Source organism: Triturus cristatus, chromosome 4_2 (assembly GCF_964204655.1).
Source record: "Triturus cristatus chromosome 4_2, aTriCri1.1, whole genome shotgun sequence".
Taxonomy (NCBI): domain Eukaryota; kingdom Metazoa; phylum Chordata; class Amphibia; order Caudata; family Salamandridae; genus Triturus; species Triturus cristatus.
In genome coordinates this window covers 107,045,544-107,067,824 of record NC_140586.1, presented here as the reverse complement: position 1 = coordinate 107,067,824, position 22,281 = coordinate 107,045,544, and positions in this window count along the sequence as shown.

Here is a 22,281-nt window from a genome sequence, read left to right as displayed (position 1 = left end):
GACCCTTGTTTCTAGTCAGGGTAAGGGGGTACCCACTGTTGATAACCCCTGCTCACCCTCTTGGTAGCTTGGCACGAGCAGACAGGCTTATCCCCAAGGCAATGTGTAAAGTATTTGCACCAACACTCACAGTAAAACAGTGAAACACCACAAATGTACACCACACAGGTTGTTATAAAAATATAAACATCTTTATATATCTTAGGTCAGATCAAAACGTCAGAAAATGCACAGAAATAAAATACTATGGGCCATATGTAGGTGGCATACACTTTACCGATTCTTAAATTCCGAATTTTACCGATTCGGTATTTAAGAATCGGTAAAGTGTATGTAGGTAATAATTCGGTAAATGTTACCGAATCGGAGTAAGTCGGTAATTACCGAATCGGTATTTACCGATTCGGTAATGAGGCATACCTTCCCATTGATTGAATCAATGGGAAGGTATGCCTCATTACCGAATCGGTAAATACCAATTCGGTAATGGGGGGAGCACATTCAAGGGTGGCAGGGTGTCACATTGACACCCTGTTGCACCCCTGATTTGTCCATGTGTGCACATGTGGCGCACATACATGCCCTAGGGGCATGTATGTCTGCCACATTGCACACTTCACAGTGCACAAAAATGCATTTTCACACCCATTCGTCATTTACCACCAACTATTAGTTGGTGGTAGATAACGAATCCCCACACCCACCACACAGTCCTCCTACATCTCATTTCTGTATTCGGTATTTACCGAATCGGTAAAATTACCGATTCGGTAATTTTACCGATTCGGTAAATTACCGAATACAGAAATTATCCCCCTACATAGCAATAGCCTAAATACCGGTCGGTAACGGTATATTTACCAAAAATCGGCCGTTACCGACCGGTATTGGGCTACCTACATGAGGCCCCAAGTCTTTAGAAATTTTTCTTGATAGGTTTCATTAGCCAAAATAAACTGGTAGGCTCTGTAGGAAAGTTCTCTTAATGGCAATCTGTAAACTGTAGTGATGTTCTGGCCTTATCATAAACAGTTCACGGTGACAGTCAGGAACGTGGGATTATTGAATCCATTGGTAAGATCAGAGAACTTAGCACAAGTGCCTCTGAGGGATCCCCTGGCGATAGTAGTGTTACAACGGATGTGGATGACCTCACTGGGCTGTGGAGCCCAGTGAGGAAAAGAGTTATTCTGTTACTAGTGCTACTAGTAGCTCCTTAGAGTCAGTTGACTGCCAGGCATCTGGCCATGATCTGGTGCCGGAAAGAAACACTTTGGAACAGGTGGCCAGCACAAGTAAATGTGGTCGAAGCGTGGTTAAACCCAGCAAATACAAGGACTTCATTTGCAAATAGTTATTCAGTATGTGTTAACTTAGCCTTCCTTCCCTGCCTTCCTTTATATATTTTCTTTTCTCAGGGAAGGAGATGTGTTGTGTCTCTTGCTTAGCCTTATGTCCCTCTCCCTTCCCTTCCATAACCGCGCGGCCCTTCCTGCGCGTGCTCCTGCACCAGCTGGAATGTTGACAGCTGTACGTTCTATAGGACAGTTATGACAGTTGCTTCAACTGACTTGTGTGGCATTCGCACCTAGCCTCCCGGTTTGGTGTGTCGTCCTTTATCCAATTAAATAACTTATTACTTACTAATTGTATGACTTCTGAGTATTCATCTTTACAAAACTGTAGTGATGTTCTGGTCTTATCATAAACAGTTCACGGTAGTAATAAACCCTTGGTTATGATCTCGAGTCACGGTTTTCACCCAAATGGCGAGGGAATGCCACAATCACTCCCCTGAGTTGAGCAGGTGCGAAGCGTCGATGCTGCAGGACCTAACAACTACTCCATGTCCCCCAGGCGTGTACCCGTAGCTACTGCCAGCTCCGATTACATGTTGAATGCGGAGGAGTCTTCCTGCAGTCCGGGCGGTTTTTCCTGTGAGGCAGCTCTCCCTCTGGTCGCGCTTCACAGGTGTCAGCGTGGCTCCAACCGGGCGAGCTTCCTCGTTGGTGGGCAACGCTCGGAGTGGTCGCCAATCCCAGCGCTGATGTAGGCGGCACCCCAGGCCAGCGGCGGTGAATGCCGGCGAAACTTCTTAGAATTCTTCAGCGTACACGAGCCTCCGTCGCTAGGCGATGCTTCCTGGTAGATCCCCGGCCTGTTCCGGTTATTGGCAGGCACACAGCAGGTGTCTCCGGTCACGGCCGGCAGCACACAGCGCGCCCAGACTCCCGGGCCGGCGGTGGTGATTCCCGCTTGTGCAGTACTTCTTTCCTGCGCCGTACTGGGCTGGCAGTATTGATCTTGGCCCCTTGTTGACGGCCTCTGGCAGTGCGCTGGCACGCACTCTCGAGCGCCAAGTCAGAGGTTCAGGAGGCCAAGCAGACCTCACACTGAGCCCTACTGTGTACCGACACGTACACCAAAGCCGATGACACACACAGCAGGCAGGACAAAGCTCACAGGGCCAACATTGGTATGCAGCCACACGCACCCAGAGCTAACTGAAAGGGTTTCTTCTATAAACTTTTGTGTTCCTGAGTTTATAACAGGAGGCCAGCTCTTCTCAGGCCCTTGGAGACAGATTCTTCTTCCAGGTCACAACACACAGCAAAGTCCTTGGTTCAAGAAGGGGGGGACACGGCACACAGCAAAGTCCCTTGTCCTCACCCTCAATAAAAATCAGCAAACTGCAGGCCAGCCCCGGAACACACAGCAAGGGCAGTACTTCTCCTCAGTTCTTGCAGTTGACCTTCTTGGGCGGAGGTTCCTCTTGATTGTAAAAGTAGACTAATTTACAGGGGTTTCAGCTCTCATATTTATACTCCAAAAGTCTTTGTTCTCTATGTGTGAGGGGTCCTGGACCGAGTCCAAACCAGTTTTGGGTGCACTCTGCCTGGGCACATCTTCTTCCTTTGTGAGTGTCGGCCAGGGCCATCAGACGCACCGCAGGAGGTGGAGCCAGCATTGTGGAAGGCAGGCACAGCCCTATTCAGACCCAGGTGCTACTCCTTCCCACCACTCTACATGCAGATGGATCTATTCCGCCTAGTGCTGACTCACCCAGTCTCCTAGATCCACCCCAGCCCCTGTCACTCACAAACCAGACAGTCAATCCACAAACAGGCAGAGGCACACAGAAGGGCTGAACAAGAAAATAGCCACTTTCTAAAAGTGCTATTTCCAAACTTAGAATTTAAACACCATCTTCACTAGAAGATGTGTTATTAAATTCTGAGTTCATATGTCTATCTTACCGCTATGGGAAGATATGCAGGTAAACATGTTACACAGCATTCCCCATTCTATCCTATGGGCAAGATAGCCTTTCAATAGTGAAAAACGAAAATGGCTGTATTTCACTATCAGGACATGTTACCCACACTAGTACATGTCCTACCTTTTACATACACTGCACCCTGCCCAGGGGTGTACCTTGGGCCTACCATAGGGGTGTCTAATGTATAAGAACAGGGAAGGGTCAGGCTTGGCAAGTGTGTATACTGGCCAGGGCAACATGGCAGTTAGCAACTGCCCACAGGCACGGCGATGGCAGGCCCAAGACACCATTTTAGGGCTACTCCTGTGGGTGGCAAAATCAGTGATGCAGGCCCACTAGTAGCATTTGAATCACCAGCCCTGGCACACTCAGTGCACTTTACAAGGGACCTACTGGTAAAACAAGTATGCCAATCATGAACAACCAATCACAATTACAATTTACAGGGAGAGCATATGCACTTTAGCACTGATCAGCAGTGGTAACGTGCCGAGTCCTATTGCCAACAACCATAGGTTAGGAAAAACTAAGGAGGAAGAAGCAAAAAGTTTGGGGACAACCCTGCAAAAAGGGCCATTTCCAACACAACCCCCTTCCAGCCTGAAGCCAGGGTAGACCAAACGATACCTCGATGGGATTCTCTGCTTGGGGCGATAGAACACGGAAACTGTCCCAAACAGCAGGGGAATATTCCTGTTCTACACCTTCCTGAACACAGTGGATCCCTCTATCCATACTCTCAGGGCCTCAGGGCCCACTAAGCTAAACCGTGGGGGACCCTTCTCCTCACCTGGGGACCCCAGCTGTGCAGCGCCTAAACTTACTTTGCTCACAGATGTGTCCGCACTGGTAGACAGTATCCACCTGGCCAACACAGCGGTGTGGCCCAGTCCACCCCCAGGGTGTGACTCCAGCCCCTCTCCCAGGGGCAACTCTGTCCACTAAGACAACCAGCCACAGGGGCCACTGACTACTGTCAGTGATGAGAGCCAGGCCTCATGCCTATCAGGCCTCTCTAACCTCTGTGGCGTCAGAAAGTGGGGGACAGTAGCCCCAGGTGCCTGGCACCTTTTCTCCACTCTCCCTCCTGCCAAGTCAGGTATGGCATCCTGACACTGGCCCGCCAGCCCAGGGTCTGTACCCTCAAGCTGACTAGAGGTCACGGGCGAGGCTCCCCTCTCCCTACCTCTCCTTCTGGGGTCCTGCACTCTCCTCCCAGGGGAGGCGCCCTCAGAACACAACTCTCCCACCAGTCCAGGATCTTTCCCCCGCAGTTGGTCTCCTAACCTAGAGTCTAAACCCTCGGGCTGAACCAGGGTCAGAGGCGAGGACTCCCTCCCTCTGCACCCCCTTCCAGAGGGCTGCACCCCCCTACTGTGGTGGTCCCCCTGGAAGCCAAACCGGTCAGGACACTGGTTACAGATGTCCTTCCCTCCAGGTCAGGCAGATCCTGAACCTGGCCTCCCGACCTTGGGGCTAAACCCTGCGGTTGAACACTTGCCTGGCACACCAGGACTTCTGGGGACTCACACAGTATCCCCCTGAGGGTAACACAGGACTCATGTGTCGTGTAACAGTCTGCCTGGCGCAGATCTCCTGACTCCTGTTCATCTGACAGTGCGCCAAGGTCCCCCAGGACAGAGGTGGTGTCACCATGGTCACTCCTGGGAGGCTCAGCCCTTCTGGCTAGCCCCTGACCCACTGGTTCTCCAACTGGTGAACACATTCCCCTCTCACCCCTCAATCTGGACTTCTGCACGCTCCCAACTGGAGTAGTACCGCCAGACATCAGAACCACTAGAGCTCTGTTTACAGATGCTCCAGATTCTCCTGACACTTGGAGATCCCCCTCAAATGGCCTACTAGCACCATCTAGGCCCCCCAACCTGGTGTTCCATAGGGAACTCTCCAGGCCCTGAGACTGGGTTTCGGGCACCTTGGGACACACAGTCCCACACTCACTCCTTCTCCACTGAGACAGGACGTGTGCCCCTACACCCCTCCCACTACACCGGGACCTTGCTGGGCTACTCTGAACCTCTTCCTCCACACAGGACCGGAAGATACCCTTGCCACTCCTTTTAGGATCACTCCCCAATGCCTCTTCAGACCCTCTGGAATCCACCAAAAGTTCTGCCTTCAACGCAAGCTCCCTGGAATCAGGGAACTCACACTCCACCGGGCGTTGGTATAGCTCTGTAAAACAGGGACTTAAAATATGCTCTCAACAAATGAATCACACAGCCCCTCACAGTTGTTAGCCAAGTTACCCTTTGCCCTACCATCCAGTGCCTCACACAAGTACTCCACACCATTCTCCTGAGATTGGCAAGACAGTGTCTGACTGTCTCTGTCACTCAACCCACACTCTTCTGGGTGGTTTCCACACTCACACACCAGGACTTCTACCATGGAGGAACCGCTCTCCCTGCACCTCTCATCTAGAATCAGTAGAGTGTCCCTCCCACCACCAGAAATATGATCCCCCGTGTCATACTGGAATGGTTGCTGCCAGCCCTTAAGGCTGGTCTGCCCACTGGCAGATCATGTGCTCTAAATCCATCCCTCCTAAGATTCTCCTCTCCATTCTCAGCATCTGCCTCCTCCGCCTCTTTAGCCTCCCACCAGGCCTTCAAGGCTTCCTGCAGCTCCTCCTTCCTGGAGCTGTTTCTCATGACGCAACCAAAATCTTTGCAAAATTGTTTAAGCTCATCTTTTTTGTAAGAATACAGATCCTCGATATGAAATTCCAACTCTGCCTTCTCATTTGCTGCACTTCCCTTCTGAGACATGACGCTTCCTGGGCGTTACGCAAAAATAGAACCAAAAGCCCAAAGTTCAGTATGTGGTTGCGTAGTAATCTGCGCTAAACTAGTGATGTTCACCAATCACTGTGGGTCAAGTGGAAACACACGTTCAAATCCTCACCGCTGCCCACCAATGTTAGAACTGGGGGTCTCTAGTTGGCAGAGGTAGGTACCTTTCACCAAATAGGGACCCTTGCTTCTAGTCAGGGTAAGGGGGTACACACTGTTGATAACCCCTGCTCACCCCCTTGGTAGCTTGGCACGAACAGACAGGCTTATCCCCAAGGCAATGTGTAAAGTATTTGCACCAACACTCACAGTAACACAGTGAAACACCACAAATATACACCATACAGGTTGTTATAAAAATATAAACATCTTTATATAGCTTAGGTCAGATCAAAACATCAGAAAATGCACATACATAAATGACTCTGTCTTTAGAAATGTTTCTTGATAGGTTTCTTTAGCCAAAATAAACTGGTAGGCTCTGTAGGAAAGTTCTCCTAATGGTAATGTGTAAACTGTAGTGATGTTCGGGCTTTATCATAAACAGTTCACAGTAGTAATGGACCCTTACTCGAGTCACAGTTTTCACCCAACTGGCGAGGGAATTGCCACAATCACTCCCCCGAGTTGAGCAGGTGCGAGGTGTCGATGCTGCAGGACCTAACAACTACTCCGTGTCCCCGAGGCACGCGTACACATAGCTACTGCCAGCTCCGATTACCTGTTGAATGCGGAGGAGTCTTCCTGCAGTCCGGACGTTTTTTCCTGCGAGGCAGCTCTCCCTCTGGTCGTGCTTTGCAGGTGTCAGTGCGGCTCCAACCGGGCGAGCCTCCTCGTTGGCAGGCAATGCTCGGCATCGCCACCAATCCCTTTTTAAAATTTTTTTTTATTATATATACCCAGATATTTAAACACAATACATTATATTATTAGATTTTTCAGAGTAAACATGTTATTACATTCAAAGTAACAATTATCCATACATATACGCTCAGCAGTAAAATTTGATGTACTTTATACTTTAAAATAATACAGCAAAATCCTAGTTTGATTAAATGAGACATTTTAAACAAGGAGAGGGGTTTCTATATATCAAAAGGATGGAGCTCCAAATAACCCTGAAGTTTAAAAAAAGGGTTCCCTTAGGTCAAATTCTATATTATGCCATTCACGTTTCACAAATACTCAACCAACCAACAAATATCATCCTTCACTCAGAACGTATTAAAACACTTATAAAAACCAAATTGTACAAAATATATGTATTTTAATTAATAAAAAATATATAAAAAAGCAGTTTGATCATACAATTTATATCATATATAGTTATAAATAGGTTTGATGCTTTATCTGGCCTAGAGGAGTGTGATTGACTACAAATCATGACCAATCACCGTAACTCGGAATGTACCTCTAAAGGTATCAACCCTCCTGATCTAGGCTCGATGACACCCGACGAGGATGAAGGAATCCCAATTGTACCTAATCATCCTTTAGATTGGACCCTAGCAAATAAATTTCCTCCTGACGATAGCTGGAAGTTACATGGGGAAAATGGGGTTATTGAGGCAGTATTGCCGTTGGGGACGACCACGTCTTTGGGTCTTCCCCCTATTCATCTGGGTTGTCCTATGTTAAATGACTCTTGTACCCATAGACCTATAACCTTAAAGTTTTTATCGTGGAATATTGCTGGGCTGGGTTCCAAACTTGTACATTCTGAATGGTCAGATTTTATTGAAACGCATGATTTATGTTTTTTTCAGGAATCTTGGGCAATAGAGCCCCTGTTTCGTTTGGGGTATCCTTCTTTTCAGGTTCCTGCGATTAGACGTGAGAAGGGTCGCCCAATGGGGGGTTTGGTTATATGGGTACGACAGGTACTTAGGTGTAAAATTACACAAATACCCATAAACAGTAATGATATCCTTGGGATAAAAATTAAGCCTATGTATTTTTAATGTTTATGCTAGAGGACTGCCCGGTGGGCGACGTTCCCACGTTATAGCTGACCTGGATAGGACGATATACCTAGGGATTCAAGCTTGATGGTCGTGGGGGATTTTAATACTACGTTTGAACCCATGGGGCTAAAGGGCCAAGACTTGATGGAGGAAGAGGATACAATCTGGGGTATACCCACACATGAGGTTGAGCCAATAAAAAAATGGTCAGAGGCGGCAATACAACTGAAAGGGTTGTGTATCGGACAACGGTTGAGGGCAGCAAACGGGCGTACATTTTCAGATAAGCATGGGGCTAATACCTTTAATAATGGACGTAGGGCGAGCCACATTGATTATGTCCTGGTAGGCCTTCCTTTGTGGCGTTGCGTGAGAGACATGGCCGTAGTCACCCGAGTGGAAAGTGACCATGACCCACTCATTGCCACAACGGCTGGGTTGTTAGGTGAAATTGTGCCAGTTAGCCCAGCGGTAGGAGTCAGTGACCTGGTTTTGACCAACGACACACGTTACTTGAGATGGAAAAACGTTTCAACATCCCAGGCAACATTGACAGCAATGAATAAGGAGGTGGATAGGGTATTAGAAGTGTGGGGTTCTGGCAATAGAAGCCAGATTCCCTTAACCCATGTTACCGAGATGCATACAGCATTGTTCGAACAATTAAAACTGTTCTTTTGTAAACCTGTCAAATACCGCCAGGGTAAGAAGAAGAAAAAGGATGGATGGTTCACTGATAACTGTCGCCAGTTGCGGAGAAATTTGGGGCTAGCCATAGCTGAAGGAGACCCAGCATAAGTAAGGTTGGCACGGGACTCCTATAAAAGAGCAGTTAATGCTGCAAAAAAACTCTGGGACCGGGCAAGATGGATAGAGCTTAAAGAAGCATGTGTCTCACGAAACTCTAAAGCATTCTGGGACACGTATAAGTGGGACAGGGGAGGATTCCGGACCCCCCGCAGAATAATGTGGCCCACCATCACTGGGTGGAATATTTTAAACCCCAGTATGCTTCTATGGAAGATGAACAGTCCATGGGTCCTATTGTAATAACCTTTTTCTCCGGTGAGGTGTTCACGTTGGGGGATGTAGACAGGGCTTTGGATACCATTATCCCTAGTCATGCTCCCGGAACGGATAATATTCCAGGAGATGTGTTTTTAAACTACAAAACCTCATGGTGCTCGTATATAAAATACTTAGCAAATGCCATAGCTTGCGAGGCTCCAATCCCGGCCTCTTGGAAAGGGGCCGAGATAATACAGTTTTTTAAAAAGGGGGATAAATCCGTTGCTGCCAACTATAGACCAATAAGTCTTATAGACTCCATCCAAAAGATCATGGGCAGATTGATCTTACATAAGCTGCTGCTATGGATGGATGAGGAATATATCCTTACACCATTGCAGGCGGGCTTTGGCCTCCTTACAAGTACCATCGACCAGGTCTTCCGCTTCATTAACATCTATTGGAAGACAGTTATTTTGGGGAAAGGAGCCCTGTACGTGGTATTCATTGACTTGAAAGCAGCTTTCGATCTGGTACCATGTCGAAGGTTATGGGATGTCTTATGCGAAATGGCAGTGCCTGTTGACCTGCTGTCTTCCGCCTACATGAGGAAAATCACGCGCGGGTCCTGTGGGGGAAAAGGGGTGAGGTCACTGATTCATTCCCCGTTGATAGGGGAGTGCGCCAGGGCTGCGTTCTTGCGTCTACCCTGTTTTCGCTCTTCGTGAATGGGGTGGCTGACTTCCTCCTGGAGACCCCCACCGATGCCCCAGTGTTGGCGAAAGAACGTATACCTGTCCTCATGTTCGCGGATGATACTTTGATAGTTTCTAAGACCCCCAGTGGCCTACAAAAAGCCCTCAGTAGGTTTGAGGACTTTTGCTCGATCCGGGGTCTTGTAATTAATACAGAGAAGACCAAATTTATGACTTTTAACGAGCACAAATCCTTTCGGAGTAAGGTTTTTATGAAAAATGTACCTCTCGAAAAAGTCGATGCCTTTACATATTTGGGGGTCACGCTTCAGTCAGATATGAGCTGGTCTAAACAAATTAATACAGCTACCCTGAAGCATAAACAACAGGCTGGGATTCTTGCAGCTAACTTTAAAACCTCTTTCTCCAAACCGATTAGCCCGCTGATGGAGATTTACGGTCTGAAAGTCCTAAGCTCCATTCTGTATGGTGCAGAACTATGGGGGTTCCAGAATCTTTCCACCATAACAGTTGCTCAAAATACTTTCTTGCGCAAGGTTACCGCCGTCCCAAAAAGTACTCCCATGTGTCCGTTATTGCTTGACTTGGGGAGGAAAACAATAAGGGATTTGGCGAAACTTCGCCCCCCATTATATTGGCGAAGATTGTGGTGTACGGTCGAACTTTCTCATTACGCAAGAGGGCTAAAAGATGTTATAGACTCAGATTGTTTCCACAGGATTAAATGGCTAGGGGAGATAAGGTTGTTGCTGGTGAACCTAGGTCTGAGAGAACTTTGGGAGGATCCCCAAAACGCTTCATTTCCATCTAAGAAGATATTGAAGGAGAAGTATTGGGATATGATAACGGCATCATCACGAGCGCAGGGAGCAGTAAGACAACTGACAGGTCGGTTTTTCAAACTAAAGACAAAACCTGCACTAGAACATTATTGGGACTTTATAGAGAAACCTTTAGACAGGAAGTTATACTTCCAAATGAGGATTGGTACCCTACCCATTAGATCATTTACTGGTAACTGGGTTGGGGATACTATGAAAGTCTGCCCAAAATGTTTAGACAAAGAAGAAACGGTTAGTCATTTTTTGCCCACTGTATAAAAAACCTTGTGCAATGTGGATCATACCTATTTGTAGACTTCTGGGTTTTAGGAAGCACGATGAGGCCCTAAGAATCCTCTCAACGGATTCATCGCAGCCAATAGCAATTGCCATGGCTAAGTTTTTAGGTTGGGCCTGGTCCATTAGATCTAGGGTGCCGCTTCAGGCTATCTGATTGTAATAGTCTCAGTTATGAAGACAGGCCAAACCACGTTATGAATTGTTTGGAATAATTTGAGCGTACATGTATTTTAAATCAAATTTGTAGAATTAATTTATTCGGCAGTATTCATTGTTTAATTCCTTTTTAAATGTTTTAGATTCAGATTATTTATTATCTTAAAACACTTGTTGTAATGTCGTGTTTCGCTTTTATGACAAAACTGTCGAATAAAGCATATGTATGATGAGTTATAGTTTGGTTTCTGAATTGATCAGGAATATGCGCCTGTATGATGATGGATTATCAGGTGGTTTACATTTTTTGTGAAAGATGATGATATCAGTCTCCCTCCAAGATTCTGGTACCTGTCCACTGTGTTGTATCCCTAGAAATAGATCTAAAAGTAAGGGGGCTATAACCGTCTGAATCTGCTTGTAAGGCTCTAAAGGGTTGTTATCAGGGCCGGCTGCCTTCCCTGATAGTGACTCCTGTAGCCCTGCTAACACCTCCTCCAACGTGAAGTCCTTATCCTGCTCCTCTTTAGTCTGGCTGTCCAGTAGAGGCCTTAACTCAGATTCTATGATGCTTGATATACCTTCTTGGGTTGTCCCTCCCTCTTCTTTATACAAAGACTGGTAATATTCCTGAAATATCCTAAGAATATCTTTAGTCTCCGTATAGTTCTGACCCTCCTTCCTAATAATCGCTATCCGATTTTTAACATTCTCCTGCCTGGTGCGCAGCGCCAGCAGTTTCTTTACTTGTTCACCAGTCTCATAAAATTTGCTGTGTTGTGACTGATATGTTTCTGCCGATTTCTGTGTGAGCCAGCTATTTATTTCCACTTTTATGGAGACCATTTGCAGTTGTGTGCCTGTAGCTTCTTGTCCCTGAAATAACTAAGCAATGTGCCCTTCCTCTACCCTTTCGAGCTCAGCTAGCAATCGTTCATTTTCCAGGCGATTCTCCTTTTTATTTAGTGCAACAAAACTGATAGTCTCTCCCCTTAGGGCGGTTTTAGAGGTATCCCATACCATATTACAGCGGGCGCTGTGTCTATTGATATCAAAAACTTCTTGAGCCCAAATCCTTATATATATGCTATATAAAGCTTGTTAACCAGGAGTTTCTTGTCAAAGGTCCATTTGTTATAACTCTTGTTGAGAGTCTCTACCTCAATATCGAGAACTAACGGATAATGATCCAAAATTACTTTTGGAATCTTTCTGACCCAGCCTTATTAATAAGTGGTATAGGTACAAAAAAATAGTCGTCTCGTGTATTTTTTATGAGGAAAAGAATAATAGGTAAATCCTGGATCGTTACCTTTTTTATTCCCCCACACTTCTACAAGGCCATGACTGTCAACCAGGGAAGATAAAGCTCTATACACTCTGGGCATCCGCCCCACATATTTTGTTCTGCGACCCAGATTAACAGAAATATTAAGATCACCACAGATGACTAAAGGACCTGACCAGGTCGCTAATTCTATCTTGAGGTACTCTAGAATCTCGGGGTCTTCTTGGTTTGAGCCGTAGATTGCGCAGATGGTAATCCCCGCCTCTAGCTCAGCCACAGACCAGCGCCCCAGTACATCAGCAGACTTCTGTTTAGCTCCCCCTATAATAGCTTTTACAAAAATCGCTATTCCCCGAATGCTTGAGGTCTGGGATGTGCAGGCCACCATATTATAACCTCTCATATACATCATAATACTTTTTCCCATGGAACATGGGTTTCTTGTATGCATAAAACATCTATGTTATTCGTTCTAGCAAACTCGGCCAACACTGTTCTTTTATTCCGGTCATTCAATCCCCCAACATTTATCGTACAGATATTTAACCTACCCATCTTTTCCTTGGTTCCTTGCAACATCCATATCTGCCTGCCTAGTCTTGGTTACCTTACTCTTTTTAAAGCATTTTCTTTTTCGTGAACCTTATGTTCAACTCTGGGTATATAAAGGTTATCTTGTTTTTTACCTCCCCTTCCCGGCACCCCCCCTCCCATCGGGTCCCACCTCCCCCCCTGCTTGGAGCCAAACCCTTCCCCTCCCTTCACCCCCTTCACCCCCTTCACCCCTCCCCTGCCACCACCCTGGTGAAGCACTCAGACCTATGTCTGTGCTTGAGATGATCGCAGCACGACCGACCGAGGCTGCAAAAAAAAAAAAAAAACCTGTGTCCTATAATGAAGCCTGTGGTAATTATTTCAATCGTGTGTTATACTGCCTAACTTACAGTGTTGTTCCCCTGCCCCCATTTGTATTTCATACAGCACAATTAGCTAAAGTTCACTATTTCATCACTATTTCATCCGTCTGAACTAGCTTAAGAAGCTTTATCATAAACCTGTTCATTTTGGTCTATCCAGACTATCCAGAAATTCTTTCGCCTTGATTTCCGAGGAAAAAAAGCACGTCTGACCTTCCCAGTATATTTTCAGTTGTGCTGGATTAATTAAATATGTTTGGATATTTTTATTCTGGAAAGGCTTGATCATTTGCCTCAATCTCCACCTCCTCTCCGCTGTAGCATGACAAAAGTCGGGGCACACAAAAAAGGACACCCCTCCACTTGATCTTTTTGACTCTGGCCTAGCTTTTTCTGCAATTGCCTGGCGAAGCAGAAAGTTTCCGAAATAGACTAGGATCGCACAGGGCCTTGAATCTTCTTTCAGTGGATACCTTGGCTTAAAGGGGGTGCGGTGTGCCCGCTGAACCTAATGCGACCAGTTCCAATCAGAGAGCTCCGAAAATGCATATTTAAATGTCTTGATTAAGTAAGCCCGGGTGTCCGACCCCTCGCTTCCTTCCGGGACCCCCAATACGTGAAGATTATTCCTCCTTTGACGGTTCTCGTGGTCCTCCAGCTTCCATTGAATGTCCTTCAACTGGGCGTCATGTTCTTCCATCTCTGCTTGAGTGCCTGTAAGGTCTGACTCTGCCGTAACCACTCTAGCCTCCAGTTCAGACATACGATCCCCAATGATATTACATGATTTATCAAGCTTCCTGATGACACCATGCATTATTCGCATAGCGGACTGCCCTTTCCGGCTGTCCTGGCGGGTCTCCTCTCTATGCATCAATATTGCCTGATTGTAGTGAATCAGCCACTTTTGTGGTCTGACACCCTATGATGACCCTCAACCACCACCATTCTGTACTGACTTAAGTGTGTTATGTTACCTTAGCCTTAACCCCTTCCATGCGGGGCAAATTCCGCCACAGTGCGAGGGGGGACGGGACTGGGTGTGGCGCTCGGGTGCTCAGGACGGCTCCCGGCCATCATAAATCACGGTGGGCGTGTGCTCATGACGGCCGGGAGCCATCCGAACTCCGCCCACTAATTGATTCGCCCGCACAGGCGGGGAATTTGCCGCGTGTGGGCGGAGCGGCAACGGTCGGACGGCTCCCGGCCGTCATGAGCACACGACTACCGTGACTCATGACGGCCGGGAGCCGTCCTAAGCATGGAAGGGGTTAATGTAGGATGGGTTTGCATATGCCTGCTTTTCTTCTGTCTTTTGGTGGAATAGTCTTTCCAAGAATAGAAGGTCTGGGATGTTGAGGTGCAGTGCTGTGGGTGGTGGTGCACACATGTGCTCAATGTTGTATACTGAGGGATTAAGTGTATAATGTTATTTGGGTTAGGTGAATTATGACTTCGACCTATTGACTTTGACGTGGTCTAATGTCATTCTGCCTTCTGACTTTACCTTGCTTCAAACTTTTCTCTGTGCACAGTGGTGCTTGTAAGTTGTGTGGATGAGAATTATAGGTGCTCCTTTGATATGGTCTCATGTCATCTTGCTTTTCAATTCCATCCTGCTTTGGGCCTTTGTGTGCATGGCTTAACTAACTCTGAAGCCATTTTCTGTCTCCTGCACGAAGCGCATTTTACTGACTAGAGAGAACTGGTTGTTATCAGAGGAATGTACATGGTTTGACTTTTAGTCATAACAGGGGCCTGATCAACCCTTGCTCTGACCTTGAAGCAAGCTGGTACAGGCTCTCATGAGAACTAGGGGGCGTGGCTTGCTAGAAGCTTCGCTGTGTTTTGAATGTGTATTAAAAAGGGGAGTCTACACTGGCTTGGTGGAAGTTCATCCGTGGAGCAGACGTGCTGTCACGGAAGAGTAGAGGCTGGCGTCACCTCTGACCTTCACCCGGTTCAAGCAATGGACTCCCCTTGAACAAAGTGGGGTGAAATGATGGAGCATTAGGTGAGGTGTCTCTGCTACTAACTTTCTCTTGATTCTTTTCTGAATTCTTTCCTTTCCTTCTTATTTTCTGATTCTTATATCTATACATATATATATTTCTACATATATATATATATTTGCCTTGGTTGTATGTTCAATCATATTATTGATATGTTAGAGTCTGCTATGTTAGGTGCATTTGGCTTACTGTGTGGTGCTATTTACAAATAAATACATACCAGATATACCAATTCGTCTTTTCCTTGTAGCAGGAGGTGTGGACTCTTGGCCAAGTATTCTGTTGTAGATGGATGGGTGAATTCCCTTCTAGCAGGTAATTGTGTTATAGGAAGTTGGTGCTACTCCTGAGCAAGTGATGTGCAAAGTCTGTGTATATATTGTTTTCTTGCCATGCCTTTGGGGGAGTGTTGAAAGTTTGCCCACCTTAGGAAGTGCTGTGTATATGATATATTCCATAAGTTTGGAACTGATATTCTCTCCCTGGGAAAGTGACTGTACATTCCTTGGTCCAGGGGAGATCTAAGGTTTGTCAGTACACTGATTTATGGCATCTAATGATGGAGGGGTCTTGATTAACTGCTGTATTGATCTCACCTAAGGGGGAGCCTGCCAGATGAGTCGATAAAGTATAGTCCCGTTTGAGGTCTTTGCCTCCCAGCCTTTGTGTATTAGATTTCTGTCTTTGTTTCTAAGCTGTACGGGCTTGAGCCCCTTTGCTACCTTCCAGATCTGTTTCAATACTACTAAGATCAGAGGAGGAGCCCTGACAGTCCTCAGACCATCCTGCCCCTTCGGAAACCGAGAAGAAACAATCGTTGGGCTCTCTATCGGGGTCTCCTTTGTTCATTCTTTCCCTCTCCCCTTCGCCTTGCTTCTGATAGGCTGATGTTAATACCACCGGTTGGTTGCTTTTGCTTTTATTTTTGCTTCCTTGCTTTTCTGCGGTGATATCTGGCTGAGTGGATTCTTCATACATTGACACGGGAATTCTTCAGCGTTCACGAGCATCCGTCGCTAGGCAATGCTTCCTGGCAGATCCCCGGCCTGCGGCGTTGATTGGCAGGCACACAGCAGGTGTCTCCGGTCACGGCCGGCAGCACACAGTGCGCCCAGACTCCCGGGCCAACGGTGGTGATTCCAGTCTCCTGGAGCCACCCCAGCCCTTGTCACTCACAAACCAGACAGTCAACTCACAAACAGACAGAGGCACACAGAAGGGCTTAACAAGAAAATAGCCACTTTCTAAAAGTGCTATTTCCAAACTTAGAATTTAAAAACCATCCTCACTAGAAGATGTGTTATTAAATTCTGAGTTCAGGGATACCGGATTCCATATGTCTATCTTGCCGCTATGGAAAGATATGCAGGTAAACATGTTACACAGCATTACCCATTCTATCCTATGGGCAAGATAGCCTTTCAATAGTGAAAAACGAAAATGGCTGTATTTCACTATCAGAGAATGCTACCCACACTCGTACATGTCCTACCCTTTACATACACTGCACCCTGCCCAGGGGGGTACCTTGGGACTACCATAGGGGTGTCTAATGTGTAAGAACAGGAAAGGGTCAGGCATGGTAAGTGTGTAAACTGGCATGGACAACATGGCAGTTAGCAACTGCCCACAGGCACTGCGATGGCAGGCCTGAGACACCATTTTAGAGCTGCTCCTGTGGGTTGCACAATCAGTGCTTCAGGCCCACTAGTAGCATTTGAATCACCAGCCCTGTCACACTCAGTGAACTTTACTAGGGACCTACTGGTAAAACAAATATGCCAATCATGGGCAACCAATCACAATTACAATTTACAGGGAGAGCATATGCACTTTAGCACTGATCAGCAGTGGTAAAGTGCCCAGAGTCCTATTGCCAACAACCACAGGTCAGGAAAAACAAAGGAGGAAGAAGCAAAAAGTTTGGGGATATCCCTGAAAAAAGGACCATTTCCAACAAGGAACTTTGATTTGAGCCAGAACTAGGCATTAGGCTTTTGCTTGTCTCAAGATATCAGTGTCTCTCCCACCTCTAGGTTCAGGGACTGTATCAACTTGCTATGCCCCTGGCAGTGGCTATAATGCCTTACTGTGTATCTATATGCTACCTCATTCAGACGGTGATGCTCATAGGAAAACGGGCATAAAGAGGATGCGTTAGCAGCGATTTAGCCCCGAGCGCAAATAGGGATTTAATTTATTGGAAAACATGTGGCAACCACATATACAAAATGGATACTGACTTCTGCATATTACTCTTCATTTTATGCACAAAGCTGTAAATTTTAGGTATGGGTGAAATTTCTATTACGTCGGAGTTTCGGAGTTTCAGAGTAATTATGCATTACTCCTTTGATGCAAAATTACCAAGATAATGTGATTATTCCAGCTTCAGTAATTAAGATTAATTCCTACCATAGGAGCACAGGAACAAAGAACTAAGGGGCATATTAACAACGGTCAGCGATAATTATCGCTGACCGTGCTTAGCGATAATTATATTATCACAGGCTATCTCTGGTATTTATCGTCCTGGTAGCGCGTTATTAACAACGCGTTACTCCAGGGCGATAAAAATTCCAGCGATAGCGAGGTTATCGCCCTTTTAAAGGGAACATCGCTGGTTTTCCAGCAATGCTCCCTGCAAAAGGGTGATAACCTTGCTGATACGACCCACAGGGTTGTATCAGCATAATCCACCGCCTATGTTAGGGATGGCTAAATCAGGATTTTAGCAGACGTTAGGTTTTGGCGAAAACGAACATTTTTGCCAAAATCTAATGTGTGCTAAAATCATATGGGCTGCCTTGTAAATATTGCGATATAAACATCAGCGATATTTGCAAGGTAGTCCATCTTGGGTACGCCCAGTAATGCCCACTGTGCATCTCATTGGAGATGCAAAGTGAGGCGTACGGAAAAAGGGTGCTAACATGCGATTATGCATGTTAGCATCCTCTTGTAAATGGGGCGCTGGTTTTATCTCCACTTTTTTGGCTTTGTAAGCCAAAAAAGCAGAGATAAAGCCCTTGTAAATATGCCCCTTAGATAGACTGAGTGGCTGGGGCTACTGCTCTTCATATCCTGTAGCATTTAGTGCTATTTTCTTAGCGTAAAATGCTTCCATCCTCTGCCCATTTCGGATGAAAGGATGAATTTTGCACTAAGAAAAAAGTGCTAAATGCTCTATTATGCTTCTCACATAATTACAAGTAATTGTGTAGTAAATATTAGTGATTACACTAGAAAGAATTATGCCAGTTACGCCCAACCCTAGTAAATTCTAATATGGCACAGTTGGCAATTGAGTGCTTGATATGTTGAACCCAGTTTTAGCCACCATTCGTGGTGGTCAGCGGAGGCTGGGAAGTGTCCTAAACCTACCGGGAACACTAGGAACTTATGAGTCATGTTTGACGATCAGTTGAACTTTGCAGGCCAGTGCAATCTCTTGACTTCCTCGTGTTTCTTCCTCCTAAAGGTTCTGCGGAAAATTCTTCAATGTATTCCCCAAGGCCTTAACAAGCCTGTGGTAGTTGCACTGATTCTTTCGAGAATCTTTTACAGCAATGCACATTTGCTTGGAACTGACAAACGCCAATTACTAAAAACTCCAGTCTCTGCAGAATGCCACAGCATGGGTGCTTCTCGACATCCTGAAATACCATTCCATTTCAAACAGTATTAGGGATCTACACTGGATTCCAGTCCAGCAACAAATTGAATTTAAAGCTCAGTGTCTGGTGCACAAAGCGCTATATGGAAGTGGTTTGTTGGACTAATAGAAACTTTTTCTATGGCACATCCTGCGGCGAGACCTTAGATCAGCCAATAAAGGACTAGTTCAAGTCCCAAAAATTCGAAGAGCTACATGGAGGGGAAGAAGCCTCTCTTATCAGGCAGCTAAACTCGGGAACTCGCTGCTGCTCACAATTAGGTTACAAACAAACAGACTCCTGTTCAGGAGAATGCTTAAGACCTGGTTGTTTCCAACCAAGCAAATGTAATCCTTTCGTTCTGTAACAGTTCCATGACTCCTCACATTTCAGCACCAAGACGCCTTATAAATGCATTACTTACCCAGGGGCATATTATCAAGGACGACGTTAAAAATTATCGCCGCTTTAGCGGCAGAAAACTGCCGCTTAAGCGGCGATAATGGGCTTGATAATAGGCTCTTGAGAATTCCAATAGATGTCCATGTTCTGGTGTCAACATGGGCTTCTATTGGAATTCTCCAGGGCATATTATCAAGCCCATTATTGCCACTTTACCGCTAAAGCGGCGATAATTTTAACGCCGTGCTTGTTAATATGCCCCTACCTTACCTACCAAGGCCTAAATAGGGTGACCAACTGGCATTGGTGCAAATTCAGGACGGTGAGTGTAAAAATTCAGGACAAAGGGTCAAAATTCAGGACACAAATTCAGGACAGGAGGTCAAAATTCAGGACGAAACTTCAGGACAATAGGTAAGTTTTACAGACACATCAGAGGAGGTCGTGCAATAGTATATAAGTAAGCTCAGCCATATCCAAACATATTCAACCATTTGCAAACCTATCCATCATGTATCCTTCCATCTATCATTTCACTCATCCATCCTTTCACTCATCTATCCATTATCCATCCATCCACCCTTTCACCCTATCCATCTGTACACTCATCCATCCACTCTTCTCCCCATCCATCCATTCACACATCCATCCAGCCATTTACCCTTTCACCCATCCAGCCATCCTTTCACTTACTCATCGATCCATCCACCCAGTCACTCATCCTTCCACCCATCCACCCTTTCAGTCATCCATCCATCCTCCCTTTCTCTCTCCATCGACCCTTTCACTTAGCCATCCTTCCTTCCATCCACCCACCCATCCATCTACTCATCCACTCATGAATCCATCCATTGACCCTATCACTCATCCATCCTTTCTCTCATACATTTATCCTTTCACTCCTTCACTCATCTGTTCATCCTTTTGTCCATCTACCCTCCCTTTCACTCACTCATACATCCTTACATCCACCCTTTCACTCATCCGTCCATCCATTCCCCCTTGCACTTCAATTCATCAATCCATCCATCCTTTCATTCATCCATCCACCCTTTTACCCATCCAGCAACCCTTCCACCCATACATCCAGCTATTTACCTTTTCTCTCATCCATCCTTCCACTCACTCATCAATCCATCCATCCTCTCTCATTATCCATCTAGTCAATCTTTCATTCATCTATTCACCCTTTCACCAATTCATCCAGCCATCCACCCATCCCTTCACTTACTCACTCGCCCACCTTTTCACATAAATTTTGAGCTGAGCCTTTTTGAGAAGAGGCCCATCAAGAACTTCACCCTCGCTGCAGGAGCCATTCCAGGACTGGGGCAGAAGCCACTTAGGGCGGAGAGAGGATCCACCACAGGGGGGACAGGCGCCATCACAGGTGGGGGGGGGGGCAGGAGCCACCACATGGGGGGGGCAGGAGCCATCACTGGGGGGGGGGGAGCAGGAGCCATCACAGGAGGGGGAACAGGATCCACCAGGGTGGGCACAGGGGTGGGCATGCAGTATTCTAGTATCATCTTGGTCTCTTCCAGGTTGGGGTAGGGCCTGGACAAGGAGATGACAGGCTCTCTTTCCAAAATGTTAGTTTTGCCATCCCCACTGTGATGTACAGTACTCAAAGGAGATACTCCAAGAGAACTGATTTAACTGATTTTCCTCCATACTTTGGTAATCAGTGTGGGTGCGATTTTGCCATTTCTTTATTTTATTACATTATAACTGCATGTTTGAAGAACCGAGGTTTGCTTACAATTTAGTGACAGTAATTAAGCTCTGTGAAGAGAACCAGTGCTGCCTTGGTGTAATCAGGGCTGGTTCTACGATTTTTGAGGCCCTGGGCAGGAAGGAAATGTGTGAGGCCCCTCTAAATTGAAGAGACATGACGCCTTCAGGGCTGTTTGCATCTGAATGGATGCCCCTGCTCCTGAAGCTGCAGCCCCTCCCTCCCAGTCACCTTAAGCACCTCTTAACTAGGCCTGGGCGAAGCACTACGCTACGCTCGCGTAGTTTGCGAAGTTCGCGCTACTTCGCACTACGCGAACTGCACGTAGCACAGTGCGAACACGCGTAGCGTAGTGTTGCGTAGTGCTGCGGTCATTTTTTGCTTGCTCGCGACCGCGAGCAAGCAAAATGACATCCTGGCGAGACTTTTTCCTTGTTCGCGATCGCGAGCATGGAAAATAAACCTCCCGGCGAGATTCCCAACGCGAGAAGGTAAGGTTTCTCATTGCGAGGGGTCGCGTATGCTCGCGACCGCTCGCGATGAGAAACTACCAGTTCGCGTTGAGAAAGCTGCAGCTCGAGTAAAAATCTACTCGAGCAGCAGAAAACTACAGCTCGCACTGTGCAAGATGCCATTTTCAATGATTGCACAGTGCCGGTTGCTTGTCCGCACTGTGCAATCATTGAAAACAACATCTTGCACAGTGCGAACATGTTACTTCGCAGTTCGCGAAGTGCTACGCGTAGCTCGCGTAGTGCGAACTTCACTTTGCGTAGCTTCGCGAAGTGCTACTTCGCGAACTACGCCCACCCTTACTCTTAACAGCTCATCAAGAGCTGAAGGTGTGAGGGTTGCCATCCCGCTGTGCCTCTCCAATGCTGCTGGGTATCTGAGCTTTGGTACCGCATCGGCGACTGTTACACCCGACCTCAACAGCATCGGAGTCAAACAGGGAGGTGGGTGGAAGCTGTGCCGTCTTTAGGGTGGTGCGACCGGTGCCCGGTTAAAATTACGGACAAATGGCGTCCGTTAAAGAATCCTTCACGGACAACGGACAGACGGCCGAAATTACGGACTGTCCGTGAAATTTACGGACGGTTGGTCACCCTAGGCCTAAAGCGCTTTATCATCTTCCAGCATGGTAATAGGCAGGCTTGTTTTATTTGTCAGTGAGTTTGTTACGAGGGAGAAGATATTTAAAACTGTCACA